Below are 21,640 nucleotides of genomic sequence, written 5' to 3' on the forward strand. Positions count from 1 at the left end.
GAAACACTGGGCTAGAAGAAGCACAAGGTGGAATCAAGATTGCCAGGAGAAATATCAATAACCTCAGATATGCAGATGACCACCCTTATGGCAGAGAGTGAAGAGGAACTCAAAAGCCTCTTGATGAAAGTGAAAGAGGAGAGTGAAAAAGTTGGCTTAAAGCTCAACATTCAGAAAACGAAGATCATGGCATCTGGTCCCATCACTTCATGGGAAATAGATGGGGAAACAGTGGAAACAGTGTCAGACTGTATTTTTGGGGGCTCCCAAATTACTGCAGATGGTGACTGCAGCCATGAAATTAAAAGATGCTTACTCCTTGGAAGAAAAGTTATGACCAACCTAGAGAGCATATTCAAAAGCAGAGATATTACTTTGCCAACAAAGGTCCATCTAGTCAAGGCTATGGTTTTTCCAGTGGTCATGTATGGATGTAAGAGTTGGACTGTGAAGAAAGCTGAGCACCAAAGAATTGATGCTTTTGAACTGTGGTGTTGGAGAAGACTCTTGAGAGTCCCTTGGACTGCAAGGAGATCCGTCCATTCTAAAGGAGATCAGTCCGGGTGTTCATTGGAAGGACTGATGCTAAAGCTGAAACTCCAGTACTTTGGCCACCTCATTTGAAGAGTTGACTCATTGGAAAAGACTCTGATGCTGGGAGGGATTGGGGGCAGGAGGAGAAGGGGACGACAGAGGATGAGATGGCTGGATGGCATCACCAACTCCATGGACATGAATTTGAGTGAACTCCGGGAGTTGGTGATGGACAAGGAGGCCTGGCGTGCTGTGATTCATGGGTCACAAAGAGTCGGACACGACTGAGCAACTGAACTGAACTGAATGGCATAGGTCTCCTTTCTCCTACAGATTTTTCTAATACTTGTCTTGTGTTTGTTCACTAAAATACTTCATGTTTGGAATAAGAGGAAGACAATTGAGGTAATATCCATAAGACCAAGATAATAGAATTGGTAACTATCCAACATTATCCAAAATGGAGACAAAGAGTAAGTCTACCAAATTCTAAAACACTTTTATTGCAGGAGGATCTCTCGGTTAAAAGTGTCTACTTTTCAGTGTTGGAGATTGGAGAGAATGTGAATATATCTTATTATGGGTAATTAATGAGAATCTGTCTGTGCTGTCAAGAGTGACTCCCTGATAGCCAATTGAAAGCTTGAGATTAAAAACCCTAACATTTAGCTACAGAAAAGACATTTATAACACAAACATTTTAATGTTTAACTGTATACTTTTATTTCTTAAAAGTACTGAGTTGTCTATATTAATGACCCAAATTGGGTGCATGATAAAAAGGGTTGGGTGAGTAGAATCAGTAAGTTACAGCACAGTGTTCCAGACAACAGAGTACACTGGATGTGCAATAGTACAAAGGTATAAAATGTTACAGGAATATAGTATGAAAATAGGAGTGTTCTATAGAAGCTTATGAATTATAACAATTAGAGTGATACATTCACTGTGAGAATAGTATTACCTAATATTTCTGAATATGTGCAATAATTTTGATCTTCTAATTATGTAAGGCTCACTTTTCATTTTAACATGAACGTCTTCATTTTAACCTTTTCACATAATACTTATTGAATATATAATCACATAATAGTTTGTTGTGATAATAAAATTTATTAAGCATCTGCTATGAACTGGGCCAAGTACTAAAAATTGTTAAAACCTAAACATGTATATGTTTGTAGTCTTGTGACATTGCATATATTTGCAAATGTACAAAATTATAATCAAGATTGTGTGGTATGGGTTGTAAGAGCAGTAAATATCATTCTAGTATAGAAGATGAATGGTAACTGACTTCTTTTGAACTTCTAAATTCAATCTCAGGGAACATGTTAAAATACTCCACAGTTAGAAAAAGCCCAGGAATCTTGTTTCTAAATTTAAAGTCTACTATAGATGGGGGAGATGATTTCCTTAAATTTGCACTTAAGAAATACAGGCACATAGCCTACAAAAAAAAAACCACAAAAAACACTACTTAATGTTAATCTACTTTGATAAAGATTTATATTCCTCTATGAAACCAGATGGTAAAGATTATATATTTTGATATAAAATGGGTAAATATGCCAGGATGGAAAGAAAGGATTATAGAGAGAACTTTGATCTATGGAGGTGCTAGAAACAATTAAAGATATGAAAGAAGTAAGTATCACCAGTCCCAGATGGAGTTCCTGTGAATTCGACTAAGTGTTCCAAGACTGTTTGACAATTCCTCTAGCAGATGGTTTTAATCTTGGGTTGAGAGCCCAGGAATTACCTGGATGCATGAAAAAGGCTACTTTGGAAGTGATGGCAGGAAAGGAATCAGGATCCTGACTCTGGCTCTTCATTTTAATTGGTCTTCCTGACATCAGTTTCTATCAGCCAACAAGCACTCTGGTGATTATCTCTGTAGGATGCATAAGAAAGAATGTGGGTCAAAGGGGTCACCTGTAGACTGTGGTAAGAAGGAAATCAAACATGAGTACACATCCCCTAAAGGTACCCAACAGTGAAGTTTTACATTAGAATAAGCAAATTAAAAGAAATGTAGACTAGCTTCTTTTAATAAACATAGACTTGGAGGCAGCATGTCATCCTTCTAAATGACAGAACAGTGGACATCTCTCATCCTGACCTGACCCACATATTCTAGACATCTTAGAATTTAATTTGAGAGACTACTGGGAAATTATTATCAGAAAAAAAAATCTTGGCATAACCCCCCAAAAAGAGTTGTCTATTACTGCAGCCTGGAGTTTAGATGCAGTGTACAAGTTCAAGAAAAAAGGAGCTTTTAGATTTAAGGATGTTTAAGCAGGCAACAGGCAGCAAATAGTCACATACTTCTTTACTACTGGTTAATTTGAAAAGAAATATACTTCCAAAGATAGAAGATATTATCAGTAGACTTTTTCATTCACACAAAGCAAGTTTTTTTTGCTAGCATCTTCCAAATCTCATTAGGCAAGTCAAATATATTCTTGGCAGAATGCAAATGTGTAAAAATCCAAAAAGGATTTTTTCCATGGGTACATGGAAATTTCACAAGGCAAGTGTAAAATTTAAGTGGCAAATTTCAAAATTGTTAAAATTGCTTTCCTTTACGTTTACAGGGAAGAACAGAGTCACTAAAATCAATTATAAAATCAGAATTATTCACCAAAAAAACCCACTCTCTCTCTGCTCTCCCCCTCTTTCTCCAGCTCTCTCACTCTTTCCTTCTCATTCTCTTTTTTATTCCAGACACTTCCATTTACAGTCCTAGAAAAAGAAATATTTCAGAGAGGAATTCCATGCTTTTTTTGGAGGAAAAATTCCCCAAGAGTTCAATAATGCTCTATAGAAACAGTTAGTGGTGGGAGGCCTTCCCTGCTAAATTTAAAACAATATTATCAGGCATGCCCATTAAAACCCTTGTGGGATTGGGTGTGGTGGTGGAAGCAACCCCAGGTCGCTACAAAATACAGAGAAAATGTTCAAAGCATATCTGTAATGAAAAAATGAACCTGGGCCTCTTTTGCTCCCATTTTAATAGAAATGACAATTCATTCTTATATCTGTTCTGTTGTTGATATAATCTTAAAGTTTTGGCAACATATCTCAGCAAAACTGACCACATCCCCACCTTCTATTTCATGAAAGATGGGGACATGCTGATTGCTTATCTGGATATGTTTCTGAGGAGACAGAGAGAGGGTTCATGAACCTCAGCATTATTATAGTTCTCAAGGCAGAATTGTTCCAAGAACAAGTTTGGATAGAGGGAAAGAACAGTGATTTTCCATTTTAGAGCCTTATTCTCTAAGACTCCTTATGACTGACCACCCAGAATAATAAAGTACTGTTACAGTATAAATGATGGCATTCAAATATTTATGAATCAGTATTATTTAATAAGGGGTCTAAGTAAAATAATTTGATATTAAAGAGAAAAATTATTGCATTTCCATAATTATAAGCCATAATTGTTTTCACATTTTAACATTTCTGCAGTTAGTATGCATTTTTTATAATTGACATTCACCTTTATAGCGAGTTTTTTTGAAAAGGTTTTAGTAAATCAATGATGCTTTTTCATGTTATCCTAGGTTTGAAAAAGTGTATTATTTGCTACAAAATAACATTGTTTAACTTTCAATGGATTTTTATTATTGTTTCTCCTATCTATAATGAAAAAGACCAAGTGACAATCAAATGATAGCTATCACAAGATTGCATTTGGGAGACTCTCAACTAACACACACACAAGAAATATGTCATCTTCTTCAAACATCAAAGACAACTGCCACCCAATACTTCAGATTATGAAAGTAGGCCATGAGCCAGTGTGTTAGTCTGTTTGGGCTGTTATAACAGAATACCATAGACTAGGTGACTCATAAACAAACAGAAAAATTATTTCTCATACTTCTGGAGGCTGGAAAGTATGAGATCAAAGCACTGGCAGATTTGGTGTCTGGTGAGGGCCAGCTTCCTGGTTTACAGACATTTGCCTTCTCTCTGTATCCTCACATAGTGAAAGAGGACTACAGAGCTCTCTGAGGTTTCTTTTTTAAGGGCCCTAATCCCATTGATGGGGGCTCTGCCCTCATGATCTGATCACCTCCCCGAGGCTCCACTGCCAAATACCATCACATTGTGTGTGCTCAGTTGTGTCCAATGGATTTGATCCCTGTTTTGAGAAGATCCCCTGGAGTAGGAAATGGCTACCTGCTCCAGTATCCTTGCCTGGAAAATTCCAAGGACAGAGGAGCCTGGTGGGCTATACAGTCACATAGGGTCACATTAGGTATCTGAATTTAACATGTGGATTTTGGAGGGATTAAAATATTCAGTCCACAGCTGTCATTGAGAAGCCAAATTACCACACATAGTCTGTCTAAGGAGCTGATTGTCTTCAAATTATGCTGTTATTCCATCCCAATGTTTCCCTCTTACCCTGGTATAAAGATGGTTGCAGAGAATATTTAAGATAGTATAAGATGGCCCTTACATAGCCGACTAGATAGCTTCACCATTGAAGCATCATTGAGGCCAGAAAGGATAGGTGGGAAGAGGGAGGGTATGGGATTCATATATTACTTTTTATAGACTGAAGTTCATCATTATGCCTGTGAAATTTTGGCCTTTATGATTTTCTCTCTGAGGGGCTCATATACAAAAAGTGAGTCAGTACTACGCAGCTGCTTAAAGTTGAGTTAACCTCCTGTCTGGAATTTTTCCTTAACCCATGTAATCCCACCACTGTCATGTTGGAGTAACCAAATCTGTACTTAACAGATACATAATTTTCCATGTGACCTGACATTTGTCAGGTACAGAACCTAATTTGGGCTAAGTGTAACAAATATTTTTTGATTAAAGTCTTATTTTGGATTTTGATATGCATGATAGAAAATGGACAAATAAAGCATCCTCATTTCTAAACAGTGTGAGTTGAGATCCTGGACTCTTGGACAAAAGTTCTACAGGGTAAGGCATTGGTTGAGGGCAGGGAGAAGACATTTCATCTCCCAAGCATCCTTGGAAAATTATTCATAAAGTCACTCGTCACTCTAGAAAACCTAGTCAGTATTTGTTGCTATTCAGAAGGAACTGCAGTTCCTGAAAGCACTGAACTTCTTTTACTTACTGAATTCTTTCTCTTTCTTGAGATCTATTACACTGTCCTTCTGAATTGGGGAAGTCTCAAAAACTTGAACTGAAATTTTATTATAGGGGTGAATTTAGGTCAGAGTTTATGACAGCACTAAATGTCTCAAGAAAGTATGGAATAAACTACCCTTAGAGAATTTTGGAGTAGGGAGGAGTCTATCATTTAATCTATTGCAAGCAGAGAAGGATAAACCTCATAAAAACAATTACTTGAAAATAGCTGAACTGCATCCTCAACTATCTTAAATATATGTAGAGATCAAGAAGTATTACAAGTAAATAGTTTCTCAAGGATACCAGCACTCTCCCTCTCACATGTAGGTTTTGGAATGAATTGTGCATAGAGAACACTCCTCCTGAAAGATTCTCACTTGGGAGTGGGGAAGAAAGTTGTGGGAGAGAATAGCTTGGGAGGACAGAAAAGACGCTTTCAGTTGGTCATTCCTTTCAAAAGTTCTGTGTCTATTTCTTTACTGAAATTATGTACATGTAAGTACAATACACCCCCACACAAGCACACACAAATAGAACCTCAAATAAAAGACTTGTCACGAGTCTATTTGCCATAGACTCATTGTAATCTTTATACATCTTGAAACTGAAAGTGGTAGTCACTCAGTCGTGTCCTACTCTTTGCGACCCATGGGCTGTAGCCCACAAGGCTCCTCTGTCCATGGAATTCTCCAGGCAAGAATACTGGAGTGGGTTGTCATTTCCTTCTCCAGGGGATCATCCTGACTCAGGGAACCCAGGTCTCCCACAATGCGGGCAAATTGTTTACTGTCTGAGCCACCAGAGGAGACTCTTTTAATATTTACCTCTGTTCCCTGTGTTTTAAGCTCAGATTCAGATATAGTGCAGGTCTCTGAGCTTTTCCATAGGGATGCGGTTCCTCTATCAGCTAAGCCTGAGGCACTTGACAATGACATCCTCCTGACTAAATGTTGGTACTCTCATTCCCCTCGATTTGGCTACAGATATTTAGTTAGGTAATAACCAGCTCCCAAACATGTACTTAAGCTAGCTGTTTGACATCTACAAAGATAAAATCTTTAAAAATATAAACAGCTTTTTAGAACCTGGCCTGGTCTCAAATGAGGAAAGTGTACCTGGATCTCAATGCAATTTCTAGCATCTAACAGAAGAGACATATCAGTCCAGCCATGTTTAAATTATCTTGTCAGACGTTCACACAGACAGTGGAAACTTTTCAACATTGTACCTCATAAAATTGTAACCAGGCTGATAAATCTGTTTATTTTCCTCCAAGTGTGCCCTGGTTTTCATAACATAGACACTTTGTAAGTGTGTTAATGAATGGCAGCACCCCCATCTGAATCTCAGTCTTTCATGCCTTCTCTGCCAAGAAATTTGTTTTGTGCATTTTCAACTTTTGTTTTTCTACCTCTGAAAGCTAACCATGAGATTTGGCTTGAAGGCAGTTTTGGCAATTTTTTTTCAAATACACTTACTCTGATAGTTGAAAATGACTTCAAGGAATGATTAATACCTTGTGGGGGTTGATGACATAAATCTGCTCCAGTGTGCTTGATGCAAGTTCTCTTGGAAGGAATGTTACAGCTATGTTGCTGTGGAAACCTGGTGACACTGAGCAGACTACACCAGATATAAAATCTTCAAAAAGCCTAACTACTTAACCTGGACTTGAATTTATGTTTACTTGACTTGCTACTAACAAAAAGCAGTGAACTCTTTTTCCTAGAAGTTGCATAATGTGTTGCAATACTACCAAGGAGAAAATCCCTCTGCTATGAGTTTCAAATGTGCCAATGAAAGGAGGATGAGTGACTTTCTGATGATTTTTATTACTTGGGTCCCTTAAGCAAGCTTTTGTCTTCTATAAGAGGGAAGGGTGGTAAAGTGAGGGCAAGGGGTGATGGGTAATGCAGGAATCAAAAAAACCTGTTCTCAAGTGTGTGTCTGTCTATATAGGATACTGAAACAAAATGATATGTTCTGGCCAAAATGTTTGTGGGGGAAATCTTTAACATGGTTGAAAGAATGATTTTATGGGAGCCTCAGATCCATAAATCAGCCAATAAAAAGTCAATTCAGTGCTCCCACCTAACAGACTAAATAAATTATGAGTTAGGAAACATTTATGATTATGCTGAAACTTGTTTATCATGGTAGTTAAGGAATGTGACCTCTAGAGCCAAGTCACAGGGTCAAAGCCCTGAGTGACTATGGTCATGTTAACCTCTTTGCATGTTAGTTTCCTCAACTGTAAACTGATAGTATTTACTTTTATAGATTTATAATGAAGATTAAATGACAATCTTTATAAATAAGATGTGGAAGAGTAACTAGCAAATGCTCAATAATACTTATTTTAGATTTATATGAGTGGTTTTATCAATAAATACGAACTGAGTAAATATACTCATGGCATATTTTGTGGTAAGTATTGAATTTATGCAGCTGATTTCATACTTGACTGTTCAAAGAACAATCTCACTATTCTCCTATGGTATATACACAGATGTGGTTAAACTTTTAGCCGATGAGTTGCAAGAGAGCCCTAACAGGGTGGGTATTAGTAATTTTGTGATGCAAGAGATTTTAGTTGTAATCCAATCTGATTTTCCAGAGTAGGAAGCCAAGGTCCATAGAAATTAAGTGTCTTTCCCAAGGAAATAAATTATTGGCAGAGCTAAGCCTTTAATTCAGGTCTCTAATTTTATGTACATTTAGAAAACTAAAATAGTTCAAAAACTTATTGACAGTGTTTTTCAGTCATTGTTATAAGGATAACTTAGATACTAATTAGTATGGGAAAGTTATATAATTAAACCTTCTGATTCCTATCAAAGACTTACCATTAACTATGACTGATATTATTTAGCAATCACAATGGAATTAACATTTGCATAATTATTTAAAATAGAAAAAAACTGGCATATTCATACTGTAAATACTACTAGTGTAAGCTATAATATACAGTATGTGAAGTGAAATGAAAGTCATGTCGACTCTTTGCAACCCAATGGACTGACTATACAGTCCATGGTATTCTCCAGGTCAGAATACTGGAGTGGGTAGTCATTCCCTTTTCCAAATATACAGTATAGACAGGATATAAAACTAGAACTCTGTATATTGAAAAAGAGAAAAAAATATTTTCACTTTCATCATGCTGATGATATGTTTTCTCATTTACTGCTTATAGTGATCTTGCAAGTAGTTGTTACTGAACTTATTATATGAGTAAGTAAATTGAGGATCAAGGTTATTCAGGTGATTTCGTCCAGGATTGCATGATTAGTAAGTGGCCCAAATGAATTCAAAGCCAGGTGTCTGACACCAACCCTACAGTATTTCCAATATACTGGATGATTTTATTCTATATCTAATTATTCATTCTCTGCTTTCCCCTCTGAAAGTATAAAAGCATCTTGGAGAAGATTTCCTTGAATGGTTCAAATCTTTTCTGAACAGTAAGAGAAGTTCAATTGGATGATTTTCTTAAGCAAAGGCTTCAAAATCTCAGCTACTCAAGGACTGAATAGTAGCAGTTTAAGGCTCTGCAGGATGGGCATGACCTGGAGATTAGAAATACATTCTCCATAGGTGCATGGATTTATCTCTGGATTTTCTATCTTGTTCCATTGATCTATATTTCTGTCTTTGTGCCAGTACCATACTGTCTTGATGACTGTACCTTTGTAGTATAGCCTGAAGTCAGGCAGGTTGATTCCTCCAGTTCCATTCTTCTTTCTCCAGATTGCTTTGGCTATTTGAGTTTTTTTGTATTTCCATACCAATTGTGAAGTTATTTGTTCAAGTTCTCTGAAAAATACTGTTGGTAGCTTGATAGGGACTGCATTGAATCTATAGATTGCTTTGGGTAGTACACTCATTTTCACTATATTGATTCTTCCAATCCAGGAACATGGTATTTCTCCATCTATTTATGTCCTCTTTGATTTCTTTCGTCAGTGTTTTATAGTTTTCTATATATAGGTCTTTTGTTTCTTTAGGTACATATATTCCTAAGTATTTTATTCTTTTCATTGAGATGGTGAATGGAAAGCCCAGAGATAAATCCACACACCTATGGATACCTTATCATTGACAAAGGAGGCAAGAATATATAATGGAGAAAAGACAATCTCTTTAACAAGTGGTGCTGGGAAAACTGGTCCACCACTTGTAAAAGAATGAAACTAGAACACTTTCTAACACATACACAAAAATAAATTCAAAATGGATTAAAGATCTAAATGTAAGACCAGAAACTATAAAACTCCTAGAGGAAAACATAGGCAAAACACTGTCTGACATAAATCACAGCAGGATCCTCTATGACACACCTCCCAGAGTAATGGAAATAAAAGCAAAAATAAACAAATGGGACCTGATTAATCTTAAAAGCTTTTGCACAAGGAAGGAAACTATAAGCAAGGTGAAAAGACAGCCTTCAGAATGGGAGAAAATAATAGCAAATGAAGCAACTGACAAAGAATTAATCTCAAAAATACACAAGCAACGCCTGCAGCTCAATTCCATAAAAATAAATGACCCAATCAAAAAATGCACCAAAGAACTAAACAGACATTTCTCCAAAGAAGACACACAGATGGCTAACAAACACATGGAAAGATGCTCAACATCACTTATTATCAGAGAAACGCAAATCAAAACCACAATGAGGTACCACTTCAGCCAGTCAGAATAGCTGCTATCCAAAAATCTACAAACAATAAATGCTGGAGAGGGTGTGGAGAAAAGGGAACCCTTTTACACTATTTGGTGGGAATGCAAACTAGTACAGCCACTATGGAGAACAGTGTGGAGATTCCTTAAAAAACTGGAAATAGAACTGCCATATGACCCAACAATCCCACTGCTGGGCATACACATCAAGGAAACCAGAATTGAAAGAGACGTGTGTACCCCAATGTTCATTGCAGCACTGTTTATAATAGCCAGGACATGGAAGCAACCTAGATGTCCATCAGCAGAGGAATGGATAAGAAAGCTGTGGTACATATACACAATGGAGTATTATTTAGCCATAAAAAAGAATACATTTGACTCAGTTCTAATGAGGTGGATGAAACTGGAGCCTATTATACAGAGTGAAGTAAGCCAAAAAGAAAAACATCAATCCAGTATACTAACACATATATTTGGAATTTAGAAAGATAGTAATGATAACCCTGTATGCAAGACAGCAAAAGAGACACAGATGCATAGAACAGTCTTTTGGACTCTGTGGGAGAGGGAGAGGGTGGGATGATTTGGGAGAATGGCATTGAAACATATATATATATATTATCATATGTGAAATGGATCGCCAGCCCAGATTTGATGCATGAGACAGGGTGCTCAGGGCTGGTGCACTAGGATGACCTAGAGGGATGGGATGAGAGGCAGGTGGGAGGGGGGTTCAGGGTGGGGAACACGTGTACATCCATGGCGGATTCATGTCAATGTATGGCCAAACCACTACAATATTGTAAAGTAATTAGCCTCCAATTAAAATGAATAAATTTATTAAAAAATAAATATTATAAAAAACCATTCTCAACTCCCAGCCCAGACTTAATGAGTTGGAATCTGCATTGTAATAATCACCGAGGTGTGTTACAGGCATATTGAACTTTTAAAGCACCATTCTTAATCACTATACACTTAAATGCTGCTCAAATACCCATAAGTGATGTTAATAATGGTGGCTGCAGAACTGGTGTTTTACAAACTAAGTAGCATGTATTTCTTAACTCAAAGCTTAATTTGAGTTTATTTATCCCCTATTATAAATATAAATATTTGTATTTATTTATAGGGGTAGCAACCTACTACTATAAATAAATAGTAGCAATAGGAGTATATTTATTTTAGAAGTAGCAACCCACTCCTATAAATATAAATATTTATAATATTTATGCCGTTTAGAATTTATTTCTTTTCATTTTACCTCAAACTGCACAGAAATTAAAAAGTGTCAGTTAAGGAAGCCAGAAGACTTCATATATCTTTGAAAACAATTAAAAGAATTATTAGATCATTGGTGCCTTTACAAGTATTTCAAAACATCTTCCAGAGAACTGAGAAGACAGGAATAATGGAGCATTGAATCACCATCAATCACTTTAATTGCTAACATTTACCACAATTGTCAGGAAATTTCATACATATCATTGTCTTAATGTTTCAGATAGTGCAGAGGAATGTTAATATAATTGAACAATCCAGAAACGGAGGTATATGATAGACTTTAAAAGCAATGTATTTCAGTTAGGAAAATTTCTTTTAAAATTGCTGCTTGCATTAAGTACTTCCCAAGTCATATAGTTTGTTGCAATATTTCTATGAGATAAACTTATTTTCCTTATATTTCAATAGAAAAATGAAGATCAAAGAGGTTGATAAAATTAATAGTAGCCTGAATAGCCATTACGATGTTTTAATGGAATAGATGAATCCACCTTCAATGCAGGAGACTTCCTGAAATAAACGAGACCTGGGTTTGATCCCTGGGTTGGGACGATTCCCTGGGGAAGAAAATGGCAACCTACTCCAGTACTCTTGCCTGGGAAATCCCACGGACAGAGGAGCCTGGTGGAGTGGCTACAGTCCACAGGGTTGCAAAGAATCGGACATGACTGAGTGACCAAACCACCACCAATGAAACAGATCTGGCTATTTGCAAGTTGATGCTCTTTTCTATTTCAACGAATTTAGTTCAGAGGAGATTTTATAAATCACTTGCTTACAAGATTTTTTATTTTTTACACTCAATATATTTTAAGCCTTCCATATTACCCATTAGAAACTAATAATTTTAACTATTGTTCTAATCACTTATTTCACAATCTGATAATGCATTTAAGTATTCTATATCCAGCTGACTAAATATACTGGAGAAAGGCAGTGTTACACTACAAGTATATGCTGCTAAGTCACTCCAGTCGTGTCCGACTTTGTGCGACCCCATAGACAGCAGCCCACCAGGCTCCTCTGTCCCTGGGATTCTCCAGGCAAGAATACTGGAGTGGTTGCCATTTCCTTCTGTAACGCATGCATGCATGCTAAATCGTTTCAGTCATGTCCAACTCTATGCGACCCTATGGACAGCAGCCCACCGGGCTCCTCTGGCCACGGGATTCTCTAGGCAAGAATACCGGAGTGGGTTGCCATTTCCTTCTCCAGCATACCATATTTTTGATAAGTACTCTTCTAAACTATTTTCTGTGATAAACTTGTATTTCCTTTCTGTTTTAGGTGTTACCAGTTAGTGACTTTCATTTATGTATCTGTTGATCTAAAATAAATAGACTGCCAGATATTGCCTCAGCAAAGATGAGTTTATCAGATACCAGCACAGGTTTGCAATATGAGGTCTTGCAACTGTTGTGAGTCACATGAAAATCACCTAAAGGCAAGAGAAAGAAAATATACATATTGAAGGGAAAAGGAAGTTAGCAGTCCTACAGTAAAGAAAGAGTCCTAGGCTTTTCACTGGCTGAGTCCTTACCAAGAAACAGAGGTCTCTTCTTCCTAGTGGCTCAGTTATTATGGCAAGGCACGAGAGCCCCCTTTGCAGTCTCTCAACTCTACTTAAAAGAAGTTTCTGTTTATTAATTTTTTACAAATTTTCCTTTTTACATTTTGTGTAATTTCCTCTAGGAGCTTATCTGGATTAAAAGAAAATGAAAATAGAGTGACAGTTCTCCAAATCACTCAGTTCAGTTCAGCTGCTCAGTCATGTCCAACTATTTGTGACCCCATGGACTGCAGCATGCCAGGCTTCCCTGTCCATCGCCAACTCCTGGAGCCTACTCAAACTCATGTCCATTGAGTCAATGATGCCATCCAACCATCTCATTCTCTGGCATCCCCTTCTCTTCCTGCCTTCATTCTTTCGCAGCATTAGGGTCTTTTCCAATGAGTCAGTTCTTTGCATCAGGTGGAAAAAGTATTGGCACTTCAGCTAAATCATCATTCCTTGCAATGAATACTCAGGACTGGTTTACTTTAGGATTGACTGGTTTGATCTCCTTGCTGTCCAAGGGACTCTCAAGAGTCTTCTCCAATACCACAGTTCAAAAGCATCAGTTTTTCGGTGCTCAGCTTTCTTTACAGTCCAACTTTCACGTGCATTCATGACCACTGGAAAAACCATAGCTTTGACTATATGGACCTTTCTTGGCAAAGGAATGTTTCTACTTTTTAATGTGCTGTCTAGGTTGGTCATAGCTTTTCTTCCAAGGAGCAAGTGTCTTAATTTCATGGCCGCAGTCACCATCTGCAGTGACTTTGGAGCCCAAGAAAATAAAGTCTGCCACTGTTTCCATGGGTTCCCCATCTATTTGTCATGAACTGATGGGACTGGATGCCATGATCTTAGTTACTTGATGTTGAGTTTTAAGCTAATTTTTTCACTCTCCTCTTTTACCTTCATCAAGAGGCTCTTTAGTTCCTCCTCACTTTCTGCCATAGGGTGGTGTCATCTGTATATCTGAGGCTATTGATATTTCTTCCAGTACTCTTGATTCCAGCTTGTGCTTCATCCAGCCCAGCATTTTGCATGATGTACTCTGCATGTAAATTAAATAGGCAGGGTGACAATATATAGCCTTGACGTACTCCTTTCCAAATTTGGAACCAGTCTGTTGTTCCATTCCTGGTTCTAACTATTTTTTCTTGACCTGCATATAGATTTCTCAGGAGGCAGGTAAGGTGGTCTAGTATTCCCATCTCTGTCAGAATTTTTCAGTTTCTTATGATCTGCACAGTTAAGGGCTTTAGCATAGTCAATGAAGCAGAAGTAGATGTTTTTCTGGAATTCTCTTGCTTTTTCTGTGATCCAATGGATTATGTCAATTAGATCTCTGGTACCTCTGCCTTTTCTAAATCCAGCTTGAACATTTGGAAGTTCATGGTTCATGTACTGTTGAGGCCTAGCTTGGAGAATTTTCAGCATACTTTGCAAGCATGTAAAATGAGTGCCTTGTTTGGTACTTGGAACATTCTTTGGCACTGCCTTTCTTTGATTGGAAGGAAAACTGATCTTTTCTAGTCCTGCGGCCACTGCTGAATTTCTGAATTTGCTTGCATATTGATTGCAGCACTTTCACAGCATCATCATTTAGGATTTGTAATAGCTCAGCTGGAATTCCATCACCTCCACTAGCTTTGTTCATGGTGATGCTTCCTAAGGCCCACTTGACTTCACACTCCAGGATGTCTGGCACTAGGTGAGCGATCACCCCATCCTGGTACTAGGTCATTAACATCTTCTTTGTATAGTTCTTCTGTGTATTTTTGCTACCTCTTAATACCTTCTGCTTCTGTTAGGTCCATACCCATTTCTGTCCTTTATCAAGCCCATCTTTGCATGAAATGTTCCCTTGATATCTCTAATTTTCTTGAAGAGATCTCTAGTCTTTCCCATTCTATTATTTTCCTCTATTTCTTTGCGTTGATCACTGAGGAAGGCTTTATTATCTCTCCTTGCTATTCTTTGGAACTCTGCATTCAGATGGATATATCTTTCCTTTTCTCCTTTGCCTTTTACTTCTCTTCTTTTCTCTGCTATTTTAAGGCCTCCTCAGAAAACCTTTTCCTATTTTTAATTTCTTTTTCTTGGGGATTGTTCGGATAACTGCCTCCTGTATTATGTTACAAACCTCTGTCCATAGTTCTTCAGGCACTCTGTCTATCAGATCTAATCTCTTGAATCTATTTGCCACTTTTTCTGTATAATCATAAGGGATTTGATTTAGGTCATACCTGGATGGCCTAGTGGTTTTCCCTACTTTTTGTATGAATTTTGCAATAAGGAATTTATGATATGAGCCACAGTCAGCTCCCAGTCTTGTTTTTCCCAATGTATAGAACTTCTCCATCTTCAGCTACAAAGAATATAATCAATCTAATTTTGGTGTTGACCATCTATGATGTCCACGTGTACAGTTGTCTCTTGATTTGTTGGAAGAGGAGTGTTTGCCATGACCAGTGCATTCTCTTGGCAAAACTCTGTTAGCCTTTGCCCTGCTTCATTTTGTACTCCAGTGCTAAACTTGCCAGTTACTCTAGGTATCTCTTCACAGATCGCTCAGGTCATCTCCTATGTCACTCTATAATATACAGAGAATAAATGTTACTGGAACCAAACTTACACTGTTGACTATGGCACAGTCATTTTCTGTTCAAACTGGGCGTAAACTACCAGTGCTGGCGGGAGTCCCATAGGACTTTTGGAGGCAGATTATATTTCTCTATCTATGGTTCTAAAGGGCTCATGCTGGTATCGTACAGAATTAATGGGAAAATGCAAGACAAGCAAACCCGTCATGTATTTTTCATAAGAATATTGAGCAATGAGTTATTACACGTGTTGTATTTAATATGTGGAATGAAAATAAAATAATAGTGGTTGGTAACTACAATATATCCATTTATACTTACCTTGGTTGGGATTTTTTATGAATGAATATTTTAAAAGTCCTTGGTAAGATATAATTTGGGTAACAAGTGGGAAATAATAAAAACATACACTTTTTAAAATAACATTTCTTTTCCTCTATCATTGGCAAGTTTCCTACATATGCAAAAGGGAAAATGGAATACTGTCTAGGCTTTCAGAGAGAAGTTCCTAAATAATTATGGCTGTATTTTACCATAGTATAGCACTTTCAATAAACTATGAGAAAATTTATTAGATTATGCAAATGTGACAATCTGTGACACAGGGAGTTCAAACCTGGTGTTCTGTGACATCCTAGAGGGGTGTGATGGGGTAGAAGGTGAGAGAGGTTCAATAGGGAAGGGACACAAGTATACCTATGGCTGATTCATGTTGATGTATGGCAGAAACTAAGACAATACTGTAAATCAATTATCCTCCAATTAACAATAAATAAATTTAAAAAACTGATTCAAAGTGTGATATGAAACAAACTTAAGAAGGGTGGAATGAATAAAATTACTTATGGAGAGATTGGAGAATAACCAGGAAATGTAAGAAGAAGAGGGAATATTCCAGTCTTCAGGAGAAGCCCTCTTTGAATGACATTTAAGCTGACACCTGAAGGCTGAGAGGGAGTCTTCAATTAAGAACAGGGTTTGGGGTATTGAATAGAAAGATGAGAGAGTATACAAAGAAAAGACAAGGGTCCTAGTTCTGAGTCTTGAGGATCTCTGACACTTGAAGTCTGGTTCAACAAATAAGTAGAAAAGTAATGAGAACAAAGAGTGGTATGAGGAAAATCCAGAGACTTGCTGACAAAGAAAATAAGATTGTAAGCTCCTGCCATGAGATCATTTAAGAGAAGGACAAATTAATAGTGGGGGACAGGAATGAAGAATCCAGAGAAAGATGATTGACAAGTGTTAAAGGAGAAGGCAGAGACACAATGGGGAGGTAACACTTTTGTGATAAAAAGAAGCACATTTGGTGGGCAGGAGAATTGGAGAAAGTAGTAAAGGGAGAAGACAACATTGACTGGAAGAGAATAGGGAAATAAGAGGGTTTATGAGTTACTTTTGAGTTTATTTTCCAAATTTATTCTTCTTCAGAACAAAATCAATTGCTTTGATTACTTTCGGGTCTTCTGAGATTCCATAGGAATTTTCAGTTCAGTTCAGTTACTCAGTCGTGTTCAACTCTTTGTGACCCCAGGTCACACCAGGTCTCCCTGTCCATCTCCAACTCCCGGAGTTTACACAAACTCATGTCCATTGAGTTGGTGATGCCATCCAACCATCTCATCCTCTGTCATCCCCTTCTCCTCCTGCCTTCAATCTTTCCCAGCATCATTTTCAAATGAGTCAGCTCTTTGCATCAGGTGGCCAAAGTATTGGAGTTTCAGCTTCAACATCAGTCCTTCCAATGAACACCCAGGACTGATCTCCTTTAGGATGGACTGGTTGGACCTCCTTACAGTCCAAAGGACTCTCAAGAGTCTTCTCCAACACCACAGTTCAAAAGCATCAATTCTTCGGTGCTCAGCTTTCTTTATAGTCCAACTCTCACATCCATACATGACCACTGGAAAAACCATAGCCTTGACTAGATGGGCCTTTGTTGGCAAAGTAATGTCTCTGCTTTTTGATATGCTGTCTATGTTGGCCATAACTTTCCTTCTAAGGAGCAAGCGTCTTTTAGTTTCATGGCTGCAGTTACCAAGAGGTTCTGTAATGATGGGCTATAAGAGGGAAGTGAAAAGGAACCAAAATGTCAATAACACCCTCATTCAATAATCATTAAAGCAGATGAACCTGATATCAAAGATAAGCATGGATGTGCACACAAATAAGCCTATTTATTAAGTTTCCAGTAATATCCATCTACATTGGTGAGCCTAGATGTTATTATGGAATGCAACTATAAAAAGAAATATACTTGCAAAATCCAAGATGATCCTATTTATTCTTTGTGATGAGTAGGCTTAATAGGAATTTTCTACAGAAATAAACTGTCATCAAGCATAAATAGAACATACGTTTTGAATTGGTTCTTTGCTCCAATTATCAGGCCTTTCATTCTCGTATGCAGACTTAATTTAGTGATTAATTGGAATGTGGGAGGACAGCTTATGTTGCCTTGGCAGCTTTGTAGGATTTACATGCTACTTCTAGACAGCTATATCAAATGTGGATTTAATCAGAACTCCTTATCCTTAGCTTCCAAGAAAATTCTATAGGAAATTGGGTTTTCCCAGTTCCTGGACTGGTTTGACAGAAGGAATTAGGTTTTTTATTTTTATGGCTTCAAAATTTCATTATATAAGGCCTTTTGCTAAGTCAGCTGCCTAAGTGACATAGCTAAAACTAATGAATTATATTCATCTTCCTCAAGACTAGATAGTAGGAATGAAGGGTAAGTTTGGATATCAGTACATTCCCATAATCATTAAAACTGAACCAGAAGCAGATTGTAAAGACCAAGATACTAGTTTACTTCTCTCCTAGAACATTTAGTGCTTATTTATTAAACCAAGGGAAGGATTACCATCGTATATTTGGTAAAATTCTATGGACTAGATTAGTTTGTGTCAAATTTCTCAACATCTTATCTGGTTCCAAGTCTGTCATGCAAGAAGTATCACTGAGTATAAATGTGATAAGAAACGTATTTTATTTAAATATGTTTGCTTAATATAGAGGTATTAGACTGGCTCTTTATTTTGGAAGCAGTCAACTAACACCATTCTTGGGCATCAAGTGTATTTAAGGCAGGGGGATACTTGGGTTTGTCTGATGTTTCCTCATGATTAAATTCAGGTTGTGGACTTTCAATAATATCTGTGGGTAGACATCAAGCAATCAGGCAAAACTCTGTTAGCCTTTGGCCTGCTTTGCTTTGTACTTCAAGGCCAAATCTTCCTGTTACTCCAGGTGTCTCTTGACTTCCTACTTTTGCATTCCAGTCCCCTATAATGAAAAGGACATTTGTGTATGTGTGTGTGTGTGTGTATACTCTAGAAGGTCTTTTAGGTCTTCATAGAACTATTTAACTTCAGCTTCTTCAGCACTACTGGTTGGGGCATAGACTTGGATTACTGTGATACTGAATGGTTTGCCTTGGTTATGAAGAGATCATTCTGTTGTTTTTGAGATTGCATCTAAGTACTGCTTCAATCTCTTTTGTTGACTATGATGGCTACTCCATTTCTTCTAAGGGATTCTTGCCCACAGTAGTAGATATAATGGTCATCTGAGTTAAATTCACCCATTCATTCATCCATGACAAGAAGATGGTGGAGTAGAAGGACGTGAGCTCATCTTCTCCTGTGAGAACTCCAAAATTACAACTCAGGGCTGAACAACCATCTACAGGAAAATGTTGGATCACAGCAAAAATATATTCCATTTCCAGGGGCAAAGGAGAAGCCCCAGCAAGATGGTAGGAAGGGCAAATCACGTTTAGAATCAAACTCCATACCTGCCAGAGATGCTCAGAGGGCTCAAACAAACCTTGTGCACACCAGGACCCAGAGATCTCATAGAGACTGAGAAAGAACTGTGTTTGAATGTCTCCCGTGGAAGTATGGGTCAGCAGTGGCTTGCCACAGGGGCAGGGGTTCTGGGTGCAGTAGACCTAGGTATGGCATAAGCCCTCTTGGAGGAGGTCACCATTAGCCCCACCATAAAGCTGCCAGAACTTACACAGGACTGGGGAAACAGACTCTTGGAAAACACAAACAAATCCTTGTGGGCACCTGGACCCAGAAGAAAGGAGCAGTGACCCCAGAAGAGACTGACCCATACTTGCCTGTGAATGCCTAGGAGTCTCTGGCAGAGGTGCCCTGCTGCAGGGTCGGGGGCACTGAGTGCAGCAGTGTGTGCATGGAACCTTCTGAAAGAGCTTGCCATTGTCTTCATTACCTCTATCATAGTTTGGCCTCAGGTCAAACCACAGGGAGGAAACAGAGCCCACCCATCAACAGAAAATTGGATTAAAGATTTACTGAACATGGCCCCACCCATCAGAACAAGACCCAGTTTCCCCTTCAGTCTCTCCCATCAGGAAGCTTCCATAAGCCTCTTATCCTTATCCATCAGAGGACAGACAGAATGAAAACCACAATCACAGAAAACTGACCAAACTGATCACATGGACCACAGCCTTGTCTAACTCAATGAAACTATGAATCATGCCCTGTAGGGCCACCCAAGATGGATGGGTCATGGTAGAGTGTTCTGACAAAATGTGGTCCGCTGGGGAAGGGAATGGCAAACCACTTCAGTATTCTTGCCTTGAGAACCCCATGAACAGTATGAAAAGGCAAAAATATAGGACACTGAAAGATGAACTCCCCAGGTCAGTAGGTGCCCAATATGCTACTGGAGATCAGTGGAGAACTAACTCCAGAAAGAATGAAGAGATGGAGCCAAAGCAAAAACAACACTCAGTTGTGGATATGACTGGTGATGGAAGTAAAGTCTGATGCTGTAAAGAGCAATATTGCATAGGAACCTGGAATATTAGGTCCATGAATCAAGGCAAATTGGAAGTGATCAAACAGGAGATGGCAAGAGTGAACATTGACATTTTAGGAATCAGTGAACTAAAATGGACTGGAATGGGTGAATTTAACTCAGATGACCATTATATCTACTACTGTGAGCAAGAATCCCTTAGAAGAAATTGAATAGCCATCATAGTCAACAAACAGTCTTAAAAATCAACAATTCAAACAACTAATCCATTAAAAGTCGGCAAAATATCAGACACTTTAGCAAAAAAAAAAAAAAAAAAAGGCATATAAGTCTATGAAAACATGTTCCTTGTCATGTCATTAAAAACCTGTAAATTTCAATGACAGTGAGACACTAGTATATATCTGTTCAGTTCAGTTCAGTTCAGTTGCTCAGTCATGTCCGACTCTTTGCAACCCCATGAATTGCAGCACTCAAGGCTTCCCTCTCCATCACCAACTCCTGGTGTTCACTCAAACTCACGTCCATTGAGTCGGTGATGCCATCCAGCCATCTCATCCTCTGTCGTCCCCTTTCCCTCCTGCCTCCAATCCCTCCCAGCATCAGAGTCTTTTCCAATGAGTCAACTCTTCGCATAAGGTGGCCAAAGTACTGGAGTTTCAGCTTTAGCATCATTCCTTCCAAAGAACACCCAGGGCTGATCTCCTTTAGAATGGACTGGTTGGATCTCCTTGCAGTCCAAGGGACTCTCAAGAGTCTTCTCCAACACCACAGATCAAAAGCATCAATTCTTCAGCGCTCAGCTTTCCTATATCTGTTGGAATGGCTAAAATCCAAAACACTGATAACTCCAAATGCTAGTGAGGATGCTGAGCAACAGGATACTCATTCACTGCTGGTGGGAATGTGCCATGGTACAACTACTTTGCAAGAGAGTTCAGCAGTTTCTTACAAAACTAAACATAGTCCTGCCATATGATCCAACAATTGTGTTCTGAGGTATTTAGACAGTTGAATTGAAACGTTTATCCACACAAACACTTGTACA

The 21,640-nt window shown here is 38.2% G+C and overlaps 1 long non-coding RNA gene across 9 annotated transcripts in view; it reads right to left on the reverse strand.

Moving 5' to 3' along the window:
* The window catches only part of LOC147374527 (uncharacterized), a 358,179-nt gene that overhangs the window by 106,820 nt on the left and 229,719 nt on the right, over nt 1-21,640 (reverse strand). For 4 of the 9 annotated variants that reach the window (XR_015162859.1, XR_015162858.1, XR_015162852.1 and 1 more), the window contains exon 3: nt 2,297-2,428. The exons of the other annotated variants lie outside the window; for them this stretch is intronic. This is a non-coding gene — a long non-coding RNA (uncharacterized LOC147374527). The remainder of the gene's footprint in view (nt 1-2,296; nt 2,429-21,640) is intronic. 9 annotated transcript variants of the gene reach the window in all.

This window comes from Bos grunniens, chromosome 4 (genome assembly GCF_055505025.1).
Source record: "Bos grunniens cultivar Pamir isolate PY7600 chromosome 4, Bosgru_T2T1.0, whole genome shotgun sequence".
Taxonomy (NCBI): domain Eukaryota; kingdom Metazoa; phylum Chordata; class Mammalia; order Artiodactyla; family Bovidae; genus Bos; species Bos grunniens.